Genomic DNA, 14,395 nt, shown 5'->3' on the forward strand with positions numbered 1-14,395 from the left:
GGGAATTGGTGGGATATCTCTAAATATTAAGGCATCATTAGGTCTTGGAATTTAAAAGAGTGATTTGACATTTTACAATAATGCCAAAATTTTGGTCACCATCCCAAAAAAAAAATTTAAAAAAAAATGGAGAGAGGTGCATATACAGATGGCATGTTATTGGTAGATCAGGTAAGAAAGCAGCATATAAATACATTACTGTTTTTCTTTATTTAGTGAAAAGCTGTCAGACCCTGGAGTTATTTAGTGTCTCAGAATTCCTTATTTGATTCCTTAAGTATTTTTCTTCTGCCTTCAAGGAAATTTAAGTGACTGAGAAATTACTTTGAGCTGTTTCTCCTGTATAGTAAACCTAGGGCCTTGGAAGGACCTGGTATTGTTGCTGCTGGCAGCTCTGCTGGGACCAAGCTGGACCAAGCTGTGACTGGGAAAAGGCAGATTAGCCAGTTTTCCTGCTTTGAGGAAACAAATCCACCTCCTGTCATATTAAAGGTGCTATATTTACTTATCTTAAGAAACAAGTTTTAGTTTATGATTTACATTTCACATTTCATTTACTCTTTTACTCCCAGTGAGAATAAACCTCGCTCAGGTTTATATGCCTAGTGAAAGTGTCTAAGTGAACTTTCACTACCTCTGCTTGCTGTGGTACTGTTCACTACAGAGACCACAGATAAGAGCTTTTCCTTATCTGCATTTGTCCACATGCAGACTGCATGAATTTCAGAGGTAAGAGATATTTTTCAGACCTGCCTGGATGAAAGTTAAAGGGCAGCTCTCCAGAACATCCAACTGGTAAGCACAGCTGTCCCAAAAGAGCAGGCTCAAACTAAACAGCTGAGCCTCCACTGTATATACACTGAAAATATTTCCCAAGGCTTTCAGAAAAGTCAGAACAAAGTCCTCATGTTGAATAAATATTTCCTTACTTTTACTAATTAAGGATATTTTATACCTTTAAACCTGAAAGACTCTGCTAAATGAAATGGAATTTGAGGAATACATACACCCTATGCTTCTATATTAAATTGTACAACTTGTTTAATCAAAGTAAATTCCAAAACATAGTATCCTACTAAATCTTTTCAATCCATCCTGCACAACACCACTGACTGCAAAAAAACCCCAAGATAAATTTAAAAACAAAAAGATTAAAAAATCAGTCAGCAGTTTGTCAGTGAATTCTAGGCCTGCAAAACCACCCTGCTATGAAATGGCCAGAGAATTTAGAGAAACTCTGTACAGCTGGCAGATGGCCATGAGCTCAACCTAAGGTAGCTGTCATGCTTGCAAAAAATATCTTTATTCTGGCTGTACTTCCTGGCACTGTGGAAGAAGCAAACACCAAGGATTTGACAAACCTCAGACTTGTTGAAATAAGCATACAATCAAAGGCAAAGGACTACAGTCAAAGAGCTAGGAAAGCCTAGAAAGTAAAAATGGTGGCAGAACCCAACCCTTAGGGTTATGGTACAAAAGTCATGAGCTGGTGTGGCCAGTCCCCCATCCTCTGCTCAGCCAGGGTGAGGCACAAGGTCTCACCAAGGATTTCTGCAGGTAGCCAAGCACATGGCATCACTATCTCAGTGAGCAAGAACAAGGCTGGGGAGTTCTGTATGAACATTGTCACTGACTGATCTCTTATACCTTGAAGCTGCATTTCTAGAAAGGTAAAAAAAACCCAAAAATTGTTCTTCTCATTGTATATTCAAAGAAGCTGAGAAGGGACATTATATTAGTCTTTCTTAAATCTCAGAGAAACTTTTCCAAATGTCTATAGAGGCAAATATTAAATAAATGTCTTGCTGAAATAATGGAACAGTTGTTAGACTTCATAACATGTGCATATTTTTAAAAGAAGAAAATACTGGGAGGGGGAGTAATTTTATTTTTGTTAATTGTTTTGAAGTCCTTAATTAGAAATACATAATTACCAGTTTGTACTCACATCAACTTTATATCAGAGAAAAATAAAGTTTTGTTTGTGTAACATTGTTAGATAAAACAGCAACAACATAAATTTAAGAAAGCAAATAATTTATGCCAAGTTAATGTCAATTAGCATTATGGATGACACTTTAAGGAGGATTATATGATGTATTGCAGGTTCGAAACAACTAAAAATAGAAAAGCTATACAAGCCATAAAAATTGCACAATGTACAACTTTCAGTTCCAGGAAGATTGTGTTTGCAATCCTTGACTACAAATGGAATTGCTTTGTGACTGTTGGGATAGATCTTCTGGGGCCATGATTAATACAGACAGTCCCGAGCTTTCCAAATGACTCAGACATTTAAAAATATGATATGATATTGGACTTAAAGTTGTGAAATTTTTATAAAATCATTTAGTGTTTGCCTTTCAGTTTCTGAGCTGTGTTCACAGTTTCAAAGTATATTCTAGCACCTTAAGGAATTTTAAAACTGGAGGTAAAGAATGCTGTATAACCAATGTGACACTAGCAACAGGGCTTTTAAAAGAGAGGAAAAAATCCAATATTAACATTGTAAGACTTGTAATATGGTCACAGGATTCCAGGATGCCTGCTGCAGAGTTCCTCATTACACTAAGTCCTTAACTTACTTTTAACTCATTATGCTAAAAAATTTCAGAGAAAATAATGTGCATTGAGGATGCCCTTGGGAATTGTCAACAGTCCCCGAGGGCTTCAACAGCTCAGCAATTCAGATGAGCCTTTGAAAAACTCTTGGTTTTCACACTCACATTTTCTTGTTTTGAAATAAGTCATTTTGTTACCTCCTGGAGCTGACATCTGCAGAAAGCTCAGGATTGCTTTCCAGCCATGCTACTGCAACAGCATCTCCAGAATGTTGTTGCCCGTGGTGTGCAGTGATACCTGTGTAATAGCACAGTAATTCTGTGTATTAGCACAGCAATACCTGTGTGAGGGATGCTCCCAGGGCAGGGGCTTCACTAGAACCTAGGTCCGGAGTGGGGAGGAGGGAGTCGAGGGTGGAGCTGTCCCTGTGCCATCGCTCTGCTGCTCCCACCTGAGGCTGGCTGGGGTCCCTGCTGCTCCCTGGAGAAGAGACAAGGCTCAGGGGCCACGTGCCAGGACAAAGAGAGAAGCAGCACGTTCTGCTTATCTGCCAGCCAGGCAGCAGGCCAGATAGAAAACACAGGCTTCCAGAATTAAAGTGGCTTGAAACTACTTATATTTTCTATTTAGAGACTCCCATTGACTTTATGGATGTGTTTCCAAAGCCATGACAGTGCACAGTGGCCTGAAGAATCCATAATACATGAGGTGAGGCATTTGCAGGTATGATAAAATACAGCAACCAGGTGGTGAAACCTCCTTTACCTCCAAAGAGCTCCAAGAGACCACAAGTCTCAGCTTTCTCTGTAGTTTGGCAATCAAAACCAAGAAACCCCTCCAGCTTGAAAAGAGGAGTGTAAGGAGGGAAGGGAGAGCTGGTGGGTGTTGTGCTGGGCTCCTCCCTGAGCAGAGCAGCTCTGCAGAGTCTGTGCAGTGCAGTGGCACAGCGTGGGGACACGGCAGCTGAGTTCTAGTGACACTGCAGCACAGTCCTGCCTGCTCAGTGGGAGCACAGGACTCCTGCTGGATGGGCTGGCCAGCCTGCAGCACAGCAAGACATGCAGACTGCCTTCTCTCACAGCCCACAAACAAACAAAGCAAGGCTGGGGGCTTGCTGACAGCTCCAAATCCTGTGGAAGAATGGAAGACATGAATGAACTGTGCTCCAGGAGGGCTGGGGGTGTTGCTGGACAAAGGCAGGGTCTCGTGTCAATAAGAACCCATCCATGCATTTGATCAGGTTGCACAAACAAACAGAATTGTGGATTCCCTGAGTTCTGCCCTGACCCTCTTGGCTGAGCAGCCATGGTTATGGCATAAACAAAGTTTTGCAGGTCAAATGCACTCCAGACACAGCTGGCATGGAAACAGCAGAGCCAGTGGTTCTGAGCAGTGCTGCTCAGAGTCCAGGCAGGCTCAGTGGCTGGACTGGAAGGGTCACAAGAGATCCTGTGAGACCATACAGCTCTTTCCTGGGCAAGGAAAACATGGCATTCTGGGAAGCTGTGATCTTTTTAATAAAACAGTAACAATTTTGTTCAACTCTACAAATCGAGTGTTATTTAAATAATTTATGTAGTTCTAATAACAGTATAGTCTTACAAGGGACATTACCATTCAAGGAACAAAGCAGGAGTACTGCAGTATCTAAATCAGAAGCAGTCAGAGCAGTGTAGTACCCATTTGCCTATTATTTCTGAATAAACTGTATGTGAATTCTTGCAAAATAGTAAGTATCAACTTGGGATGTGTATCTTTTTTCTTTGCTGTGGGTGGAAAGAACAAGATCTATTGGATTATGAGCAATACAAGGAGAAATACAGTAATTAAACCTTAACCAGCTGTAATTGGTGCATACATATTAAGGAAAACTTAGCTTTATACGAAGGTTGTTTTACTGATAAGTAAAAGTATTTTCATTATCAAGAAAATTTGCTTAGAGAATTTTAATCTTGAGCAGCTATTTCTTGGAAAAGATTGAGCAATTACCCATCTATTTATTTATTTATGAATAGCAAAAAACATTTCCTACATGGGCAAGAATTCAGGTTATCACACTGTTATACCCACAAGCCCTGAATCACAGTTCTCATGACTATTTACAAGAAGCAGAATAGAGATAACTTGTATGAGGCACATGGGATTTACAGCAATTAATTCTTTGGCCTATGAAAGCTTTGTCCTTCAAAAAAAAAAATCAGTGAAAGTTTTTCTCATTAATTAGAATGGAGGAAAGATCAAGATTACTGTCTTTAAAAGTTAATATGCAACTATCTAGATCTAAAAAAAGAAAATTAGTCATTTTTTTGCAATGAAGAGCTGAATTTTCAGTGCAATTCACACAATGTAAGAAACAAAGAAGAGTTTGCTGTCAACAAGCACATACTAATTATTAAGATATAAAAAGGGTGGACCAAGGCTTAGTGGGTCAAATTCTGACCTCATTTACTCTTCTGATTTTAAAGGTGTTACTCTGGATTTTCATCAGTCTAAATGAGATTGAAATCTGATGTTCTGTAAGTGAACGAAAGATGCATCATTCATGATTTGCAGAAACCTTGCTCACTGAAGATATTGTTTAAAAATAGGCCCTTGAGGGTACTTTTATTCCACTATTTATTATTTTAAAGTCATTTTACAAGTGTAATAAATATACCTGTATCTTCCCAAGAAGAGACATCCTGGAACACAGCTAGGACTTAAGTAATTTCCATCCTCTAATACTTGACCAAGCAGCAGGATAAGGTAGGCACTTTGGAAAAGCTTTATCTTCATTAAGCATTAAAAATCAGAAGATAATATTTATGCTTATACATGCCTTTTTCATTTTAATTAAGAGATGACACAGTAAATATAGTGATCAAAAGAAGGAGTCAAGGTGAATATCACTGTAGTAGTTAAAATATTGCCTGTTATACATTGTGTTGTATTAAAAGCCCATGGGATTTTGCTACTGAGTTGAATACAGCTGGTGTTTCACTCACAGACATCACACAGGTGCATCAAAATGCTCCTAAACCCCTGTTAGGCTAATGAAAGACAAACCTTTGGTTGCAGACTTTCCCTCAGGAGCAACTCAAACCTGGCAGGGCTGCAATAGCATCACAGCCCTTTGCACAGCAGGATGCTTCTTGGGCTGCCTTTTCTATCCCAGTTGTTGAGAGTTCTATCATGTGCACTAAACAGAATCATTTTTGTTTGTGACTCTCAGCAGAGTAATAAGAAGCTGTTGATTCTCTGCAGATTTGTTTTGGAGAAAGCCTCACATCTCTTCTCGTTCACATACACGTGCTCCCTCTCCCCCAGTGAAGTGGATCAGGAAACCAAACGTAGCAGAAAGCTGGAGTTTTCTTTGGCAGGTTTGCCAAGAAGCCCTAATGAAAGGGGTCAGTGAAAGTCCCTGTATTCCCATTGATCTACAAGACACCATTCCCAGAACTTTCAAAGGAAAAGCCAGGGAAAGCAAAGAGCTCTTAAAGGTGTTTTTCAGTCCAAGCTCCAAGCCCCAGCAGCCACACTGGGGATAGTAAAACTAAGGGCAAGTCCTGGACAGACAGTCTGGTGGGCTGCTCTGAAGGTCTGGCTGGGCACAGCTAGTCAGAATGGGAGACAAAATGAGGCTGATTGTGTGAAGCACCCTACACCCTACCAGCATCATTGGACAAGGTTTTGGGATGGATGGAGGGGCACCTCCTTCCCATGACTCACAGGCCACCATGGGGCAGGAGGTGTGTGACAGCTTCCTCTATCAAATCACTGTTGTCATTACAAATGTTTGTTAGAATTACAGCTCCATTTAATTTATTGTCAGTGCCCCAAGAACCCAGGACCCCACATCAGCCCCTCTGGGCCACCAGCCCTATTCCCAGGATTGCCACAGCAGGGCTGGTCTCCAGCTCCACAGATCCCAACCCTGCCTGTCCATGGACGCCACCAAGCTGGGCCCACAGCCCAGCCTGGGCTCCTCCTATCTCCAGGAATGTGCCTGATGCCATCCCCACCTGTCTCCCTCAGGTCTCTGTTCCCCAGGGGGATTGCCACCCCCAGTCCTCAGAAAGCAGTCCTGTCATGTATTTCCTTAATTGTCTACTTAACTGCTTGTGCCTATGGCTGGGATTCCCCTTTGCTCTTGTTCAATTATTTAAAAGCTTTTCCTTTTCATTGATCTTCTTATGTGCATGCAGCAGCTTAAAACTGTGTTTTCCTTTTCCTACTATAGACAAAGTACATTACAAAAGCTCTTTTTGCCTTCTACCACAAGGCAAAAAAATGCTGAAAAGGAAATCAGCTTGTTTATTCCTGAGGAAAAAAAAAAAAAAAAAGTACTGTAAAAAACAAATTCTCCCCAGTATCTCTCCTTTGCACTTAGAGAGACATCCTGTTCTCCAGTGATCTTGGTCCCAAACACTGGGATGTCAGGCTTGGCACGACTGGAAAGTTTCTCTCTGAAGCTCCCCTTGAAACTTGATTAAATGATCAACTCAGTAAGGATTAGAAGTAAAACAGCCAAAAATAGAATGCTGCCACAGTCTTAACAGCTGGCAGACAGCAGTCTCCTGGAGTTTTCCAAGAAGCTGTGGCACAAGAGACCTGGTGATACTGGATTTGTCCAAACATCCTTTTCTCTGTGGTCCTGGGAGGTGATGAGAGTTGCACCCACATTCTCTTCTGCTTTCCATTGGCTCACACCAACAGGAGCATTCTGCAGATATAATTTCAGGGAACCAACCCTCCAAACTCTGTAACTGGAATTTCTTAAGGGCATCATGTGAATGCATTTGTGCCTTCCCCAGGAAAGGTTCATTACATATTATACAGTGTTCATAGGAATTTTCCCAGTCAACAATTGTCAAATGTTATCAGACAATTTTTCAATTACCAGATCCATTTCTTCAACGATTATTGTCACAAATGTAATGAACTGCATACAACAGTGGCTGAAAGTCTCAACCAAATAAAAATCTTCATTGATTTCTCAGCTTTTGATTGAAACCCTAAAATCTTTCACACTGCAATTTCAATCAACAACTTGGGGGTGAAAACCCACATTATTTCTAATGAAGATCCCCTCAGAAGATGAAAACCCTTTACTTAACCTCCTAAATATTTGGCACAGCACATCTTTGCAGGCCTGAAATTATTACTCTGTTTGCTATGGTTTCTTTTATTGTGCTATTATACAAGACTGTTGTACTTTGTCATTTGTAGCACATTACCTCAGCCTTGTTCAGGTACAAAGATGGACTTCTGGGATGATCAGGGTAATGGAGAGCCTATCATATGAGAAGACAGAACGAAGAGCTTGGCTTGTTTAACTTGGCAAAATAAAGGCTGTTAAGGGATCCAGTTGCTGTGTATAAATATATCACAGAGGCAAACATCAGGGAGATGGGAGAGCCACTTCAATTAAATGACAGGGTTGGCAATGGAACCCAATGGCCTAGATTGGCCAGAATTTAACCTATGTAAGAAACCAAAAACAGCTTCTCACATGGGGCAACAAGATTGAGAACAATTTTCCAGTTGGAGAAACGGCAGCAAGACTCCTAAATGCACTCACAGTGGAACATGGTAAGTGTATGAAGGAGTTTATAAAACATTATTCCTGCAATATTGTAGCAATAAATTTGATGACCCATTAGATCCTTTCCAGTCCTGTGTTCCCATATAAAGCTATAATATATTGTGCAGATTCTGTACACTTCAACCATGCATGCTTCAAAACAAGATATACCAGCATATTTTATATGCTTCAAGCTATTTAAAAACAAAACAAAACCAACGAACAACTCTAACCAAGTAGTTCAGTTTAGAAAGTGTATTTGGTCAGTGTAGGGATAAAATTTAAATCATTTTCTCTCCCACAACAACAATAAATTCAATAGAATCCAAATATATTACAAAATAAACATGTTTTATATTCAGTTGTCCACCACCAAAATTCCTAAGATTATTGATAATTAGTTCTACTTGTCATCTAGAACTGTTTAAGGTTTATTACAATTTTGTATTAAATATTTTATCCATGGATTCAAAACCTTTGCAGCTGAAGTTCAACTGTTATTTATGGTATTCTGCTCTAAGCTATAAATTAATTAAGGACAAGAACATTTTTGTGCTAATGCATTTTATGTTGGAGTGTATCCAAAAGATATAGCCAAGGGAACAGAATTATGATTGTTTCTAATTTATGTTGGTCATAGCATGAGTTGAACACATGAGAGGGAAGACTTTTTTTAAAAACAAAGTCGTCTGGTTTTGGAGATACTTCATTTTTTTTTCATGCCTAAAAGGTTTCTTATGCTGATCTTAAAGTAAAAACCCATAAACTTCTACAAAGCAGAAATTTCTTGGGTTAAAAAAAAATTGTAAAAATCTACTTTCACCAAAAGCAGTGAAACAGTTACATAAAAATCAATCATTTACAAAAAGTTCTTTCTAAAGGCAAACCCACACACATACACACAGAGAGCCCCTGTGAATGAGAGCCCCAAACTATAGCCATGACAGTACTACATATATTTTCACTTTCCTGTAGCTCCTGCTTGAAATTCTGATGCAAACACCAGCATGCTATCTTCATATAAAGTGTACTAGCTCGTGAAGGCAAATTTTACTACAAAGATGCCCCAACAATACTTTAATATCATGTCTTATGGTAATTAATAATGTCAAATTCTGCTTCACTCTACTCTCAATTAAGATGGCTTCATAAACCTAACTTGGGGTTTCCTGGTTTTATTATCAGTTCACTGTCTACAATTTATATATGTCTACATAACTTTGCATGTATTTCTTAATTTTAATTTTTTTATCATATGCACATTCACTTGTATCGTGAAGGAACATCCACCCATCCATTTTCTCTGGCCTCTTGTTATTCAGCATCATTCTTCTATGCTTCTTTATACCTTTTTTTCTCAAGTAAACAATCACAGTTTTTCTTTCAACTCCAACATTGCTGGTGATTTTCATCACAGCCTCTGTTCCTATTCCCATTTGTGCTGGTTTTAGCTGGGATAGTCACAGTAGCTGGTATGGGGCTGTATTTGGGGTTTGTGCTGGAAACAGGGCTGGTAACACAGGGAGGTTTTCCTTACTGCTGAGCAGAACTTGGACAGAGTCAAGGCCTTTTCTGGTCCTCACAAGTGAGGATCTGGGGGTGCACAAGGACCTGGGAGGGGACACAGCCAGGGCAGGTGACCCCATCTGACTAAAGGGGCATCCCATACTGTGTGGTGTCACACTCAGTATTTAAAGCTGGGGGAGGAAGAAGGCAAGGGGGTGTTTAGTGTGATGGTGTATGTCTTCTCAAGTGACTGGTACCCATGATAGGGCCCTGCTCTCCTGGGGATGGCTGAACACCTCTCTGCCCATGGGAAGTGGTGGATGAATTCCTGGTTTTGCTTTGCTTGCATGTGCAGCTTTCACTTTACCTGTTAAACTGTCTCTATTTCAACCCACACATTTCCTCATTTCTGCTCTTCTGATTCTCTCCCCAGTCCCACTTGGGGGAGGAATTGAGTGGCTGTGTGGGGCTGAGTTGCCAGATGGGATTAAAGCATGACACTGTTATATATGATTAAGGATTTAATCAGAAGATATATGCATTTTTCAAGTTCCTGATTTGCCTCAGCAGTCCACATGACAAATATACATCAAGACAGTTGTGTTTCCTCCTTAAACTGCTACTTTTGTCTCAAGCAAAATTAGTTCTTGATTTGAACAGAAACCCTTCATATACTTTCAACTCTTTCAGAAACAAACTGATCACAAGTAAATAAAGACTGATCAATTTTCAGAAGACTGATGATCTGAAACATTTTCTCTTACAGGGGGAAAATGTTCTTGCAAATTTTAAGAGAAAACTCGATCCATATGCAAAAGAAAAAGTTATATACTGTCTGACACTAGATTCTGGATTTATACATTATTAATTCTCAGCAATTCTATGATCCTCATGGACCACATTGATTTTTCATGTTTCTTTGTCAGAAACAAGAGAGAGCTTCACCAAGAAATCTCCAGTCCCTGTTGTGACTGGTCAAAGTAAGTAGAGCCTCTGTAGCAACTGCCAGTTTCTGTGCTCCTCTGAAATGTTAGTGAGAAATGGTGTAAGGATGCTCAGAAAATGTATGGTACTAACTCTAGGTTTAGAGCTCTGGTCAACAATTTAATGTGCCTTGTTTTTGTTGTGGTTTTTTTGGTGTTTTTTTTTTTTGTTTGTTTTGTTTTGTTTTTGTTTTTGTTTTGTTTGTTTGGTTGTTTTTTTTTGTTGTTGTTGTTATTGGTTTTTGGGGTTTCTTTTTGTTTAAATTTCCTGTGGAAGTTAAATCAGTTCTCAAGGATCTCTCAGCTATCAGATGATTTCTGTGCACCACAGCAACTAGAGAGCATTTGCCTTTGGCTTTCCTTGTTCATCCACAGCTCAGGGATCTGAGCTCTGGCACTAGCTGCCTTCCATCCTGGTTGTTCTGGGAAGAGAGCCAGCAAGGTGAGTGATGCTGACATCTTTCAAACTCACAGAGTTCTAGTAGAAAACTAGTCTATGCTCCTATCATCTTCTGGCACCTGCTCTCTCTTGCTGATTATTGTTGCTTTGGATGGGCTTTGAAGCAGTCTCCCCAACAAACAGAACAGGATGGTTCTTCACACACTGAAGAGCAGAACTACAGAACACCTTCTCCACGAATGCAGAAGTTAACATGACTTGGGAGGAGACATTGTTGGCAGAAATACTCACTTATGGTTGCTACCCAGATAAACCACACCAGGTTAGGGCATTCTCTTGAACTGAAAATAGCTGGACACAGGAAGAGTGCTCGGGGAAGTTTCAAATGCTTGCCATGCACTTGCTTTCCCCTGGTGGCAGTTTTCAGCCTCTGGTTTGTATATTGGTTGGTTTGTTTGCTTGCCCAGAGTGGAGCACAAATGCAATCCCCAGCTGCCACTAATTATGCTGCAGAGTTCCTTGCAGCTGATTGAATTTCAGGGGTTGCATAGAGAAGCCTTGAACCTCATTTTGGGAAAACCAGTGGTGGCTTACTACTAATTCAGTAAATTTCCCTCTCTTCATCTGATTGCTTATGACGAGACATGGAAGTAAAACTGAAGAACTTGATGCTGAGCTACTTTAAATCCCTGTGGCTTGGCTGGTACCCTTGAAAGCAGGCTTCTTTGTGCCACTGTATTCTGACATGAAAAACATACTGTTATCTCAGCAAGCATGGTTTATTGAACTGCTTTGTTCAAATACAAAAGACTTCTATTTCTAGAAGCAAAACTGTAATTTGTACCCTGCAACAACAAAAGCTGTATCCTGAGCTGAGGTCCACAAAAAATTATAATACCTCCTGGCAGGTATCTGGAGCTGACTTATGTTAGTCTTAAGCCACAAAAATTTATTACCATTACTAAGTGATTCAAATGTGAAAGCTATTCTTGCAAAACAGTAACTAATAGACCTCCAAATAAGAACAAAGCAGCAGGGAACTGCAAAATCTTATCTCAAAAGTACTTGCCTCACCCTTAAATGAAATCCAAAAGCAACTCTTCCCATGGACAGAAGAGAAGGGCAGAGCATGTTGCTTGTTGCTGAGCATGTGAACAAATTGCATGCCACAGCTCAGATGTCACAGCACTTTTTCAATAACATTTTTAAGCTTTTGCTAATGCCTCAAGCACCTAAAATTAAAGGTGAAATATCTTGGATAGGAAGGATCTTAATCTTATGTATATTTAGATATTTATATTTACTGATGTAACAGTTGTTCTTCAGAAATTGTTCTGTTGAATTAGTGCTGGAGCTGCAAGCTTTAAAACAATCTGTATCCAAATTTTTGTAAAGCCAAAAAAGACTATTTAAGATAAAAATTCTGGAAACATAAATTATGTTTCAGAGCTACAATTTAAAACCTTATTGAATTGTTTCTTAATGGCAGAACATTATATCTGAAATCATTAGCAATGTTTGCAGTGCATGTCACAACTAAAATTCCAAGTAAGCATATTTTTAAAATTATTTCTTCTTTCACTTAGCCATTTTGTTCAAGAATTCCTTTCTCATGGATGGGTTGGTAAAATACGCATCACTCAAAACTCTGTAAAGAATGCAGCCTCTGCTCTGCTTTATGTCAGATCATTTCATCAGCTCCTGGAGAAGGATTTGAAAGGCATGTTGGCAGATGAAAGTCTCTTGGTTTGCTCCAAAACTGTGATTTTCATATTTTAACAAAACATGCATTCAACACAGGGAGTTGAAAACTTATGGAAGAAAAGGGGTGGTTTTTACTTCATGCTCTCATTTCAGGATGGAGCTGCCTCTGAGCTGTGCTTCACTTACAGGAGTGAGCAGCTCCTGGGGCTCAAAGGCACCACCACAGCCCTTTCACAGGAGAGGAATTAATCTGTCAGTCCTCATGAGCTGCAAATTCCAGTGCTCTACTTCTGCATGGACCAGTGTACAAGGCCTGCAAGGCCTGATATCCCCACATAAGAGTTGTGTGCTCTATTCTGCTGAAGACAAGGGCTCAGAGTGGTTCTTTGAGTTTCTGGTTGGTTTGTTGTCTGTTTGCAGTTTAGTTCTGTACCAAGAAGTTTTGGGTATTTTTGGGGGTTTTTTTTCTGATGGAACTTAGAATTGCCTATATGAGTTTTTGGTGTTGCTCACTGAACTGATGTTCAATAAAAAAACCACATATGGTTAAAACCTCCAAAACCACGTATGGTTAAAATTAACTCTTTTCACTGGTTTTTTTTTTGTCTTGCTTACGTGTTGCCTTTGGAAAAGGAGATAGTCCTGTGAAACCATGTGCCAAATGGTTCTTGTAGCTGTAAGCACTGTTTGTCCATAAGGAACTAAGAGCCAATGAGGTGTTATTAGCTTTGACTCATCTGACTGAAGTATCATCTGCTGTGCTCATTAATGAAGGTAGTTCAGGTGGAAACACTGATCCCTGAGCTTTATTAAAATTGGCTGTGTTGTTTTCACTCATCTAATGAAAAGAGAAAAAGGAAAGTAGATAGTAAAACAAGATGCATACAGAGGATATGTACCAAAATAATGCCTAAGGAACTAACCCAAAAAATCAGTTTAAATGTGTGTTACAAAATTTTTTCCAATGACAGAATTTTCCAGTATTAGAAGCTCAAAATATGCTTGGAAAACAATCACTCTAGCTGTAATCTTAGAGAAGTCAGATTTAATAATAATAAAGTATACCTTTATGATGCAGAAATGTTGTATGTGATTGTTCAGATTATCCCAGGCACTTGGTGTGCTCAGATGAGTATGACATGAGGATTACATCTAAACTAGGAGATTAAGCAGTGCCAGGTCTGGGTTGAAATTTTAGCAAGGACTAACCAGGGGCTTCCTAGAATGGTTCAGGAGTTAGCCCTGCCTGGGGATTAGCCTAGCCAGAGTTTGGCAGCCTGAGCATACTCAACCTGTTTTGAAGTCCACATTTAGCAATCAGGTATGACCAGTCACTGACAACAGGACTGAGGGTCAGAGAACCAGCACTGACATTGTTTTGTGTCCCCCAGATATTTTTAACTGTTTCTGTGTGACTATCAAACTGTGAGAAGTGGAAACACAGATTGTTGCTTTAGAGAACTGCAGCAGAGCTGCAAAGCCCTGGCTTTGGAGAGGAGGGCAAGCAAGTGAGAAACACTGAGACAGATGGCACAGTCAGATGGAATGAATTCCTGGGGGGAGTGCAGCAGGGAGAAGAGGAGCAGTGAGCATGGTAAAAATATGGGAACAGCAGCTGCTGTAGCTGCTTCTTGTTTTACAAGAGTAAAGCAGGTTGAGCAAATTGCCTTAGGAGCC

The 14,395-nt window shown here is 39.9% G+C and overlaps 1 protein-coding gene across 3 annotated transcripts in view; it reads right to left on the minus strand.

Annotated features, from left to right (window-relative positions):
• Positions 1-14,395, minus strand: part of FILIP1 (filamin A interacting protein 1) — a 99,921-nt gene that overhangs the window by 69,162 nt on the left and 16,364 nt on the right. For 2 of the 3 annotated variants that reach the window (XM_079298977.1, XM_079298975.1), the window contains exon 2: positions 2,903-3,042. The exons of the other annotated variant lie outside the window; for it this stretch is intronic. The gene's annotated coding sequence lies outside the window, so the exon portion shown is untranslated. The remainder of the gene's footprint in view (positions 1-2,902; positions 3,043-14,395) is intronic. 3 annotated transcript variants of the gene reach the window in all.

This window comes from Erithacus rubecula (assembly GCF_903797595.1).
Source record: "Erithacus rubecula genome assembly, chromosome: 2".
NCBI lineage: Eukaryota > Metazoa > Chordata > Aves > Passeriformes > Muscicapidae > Erithacus > Erithacus rubecula.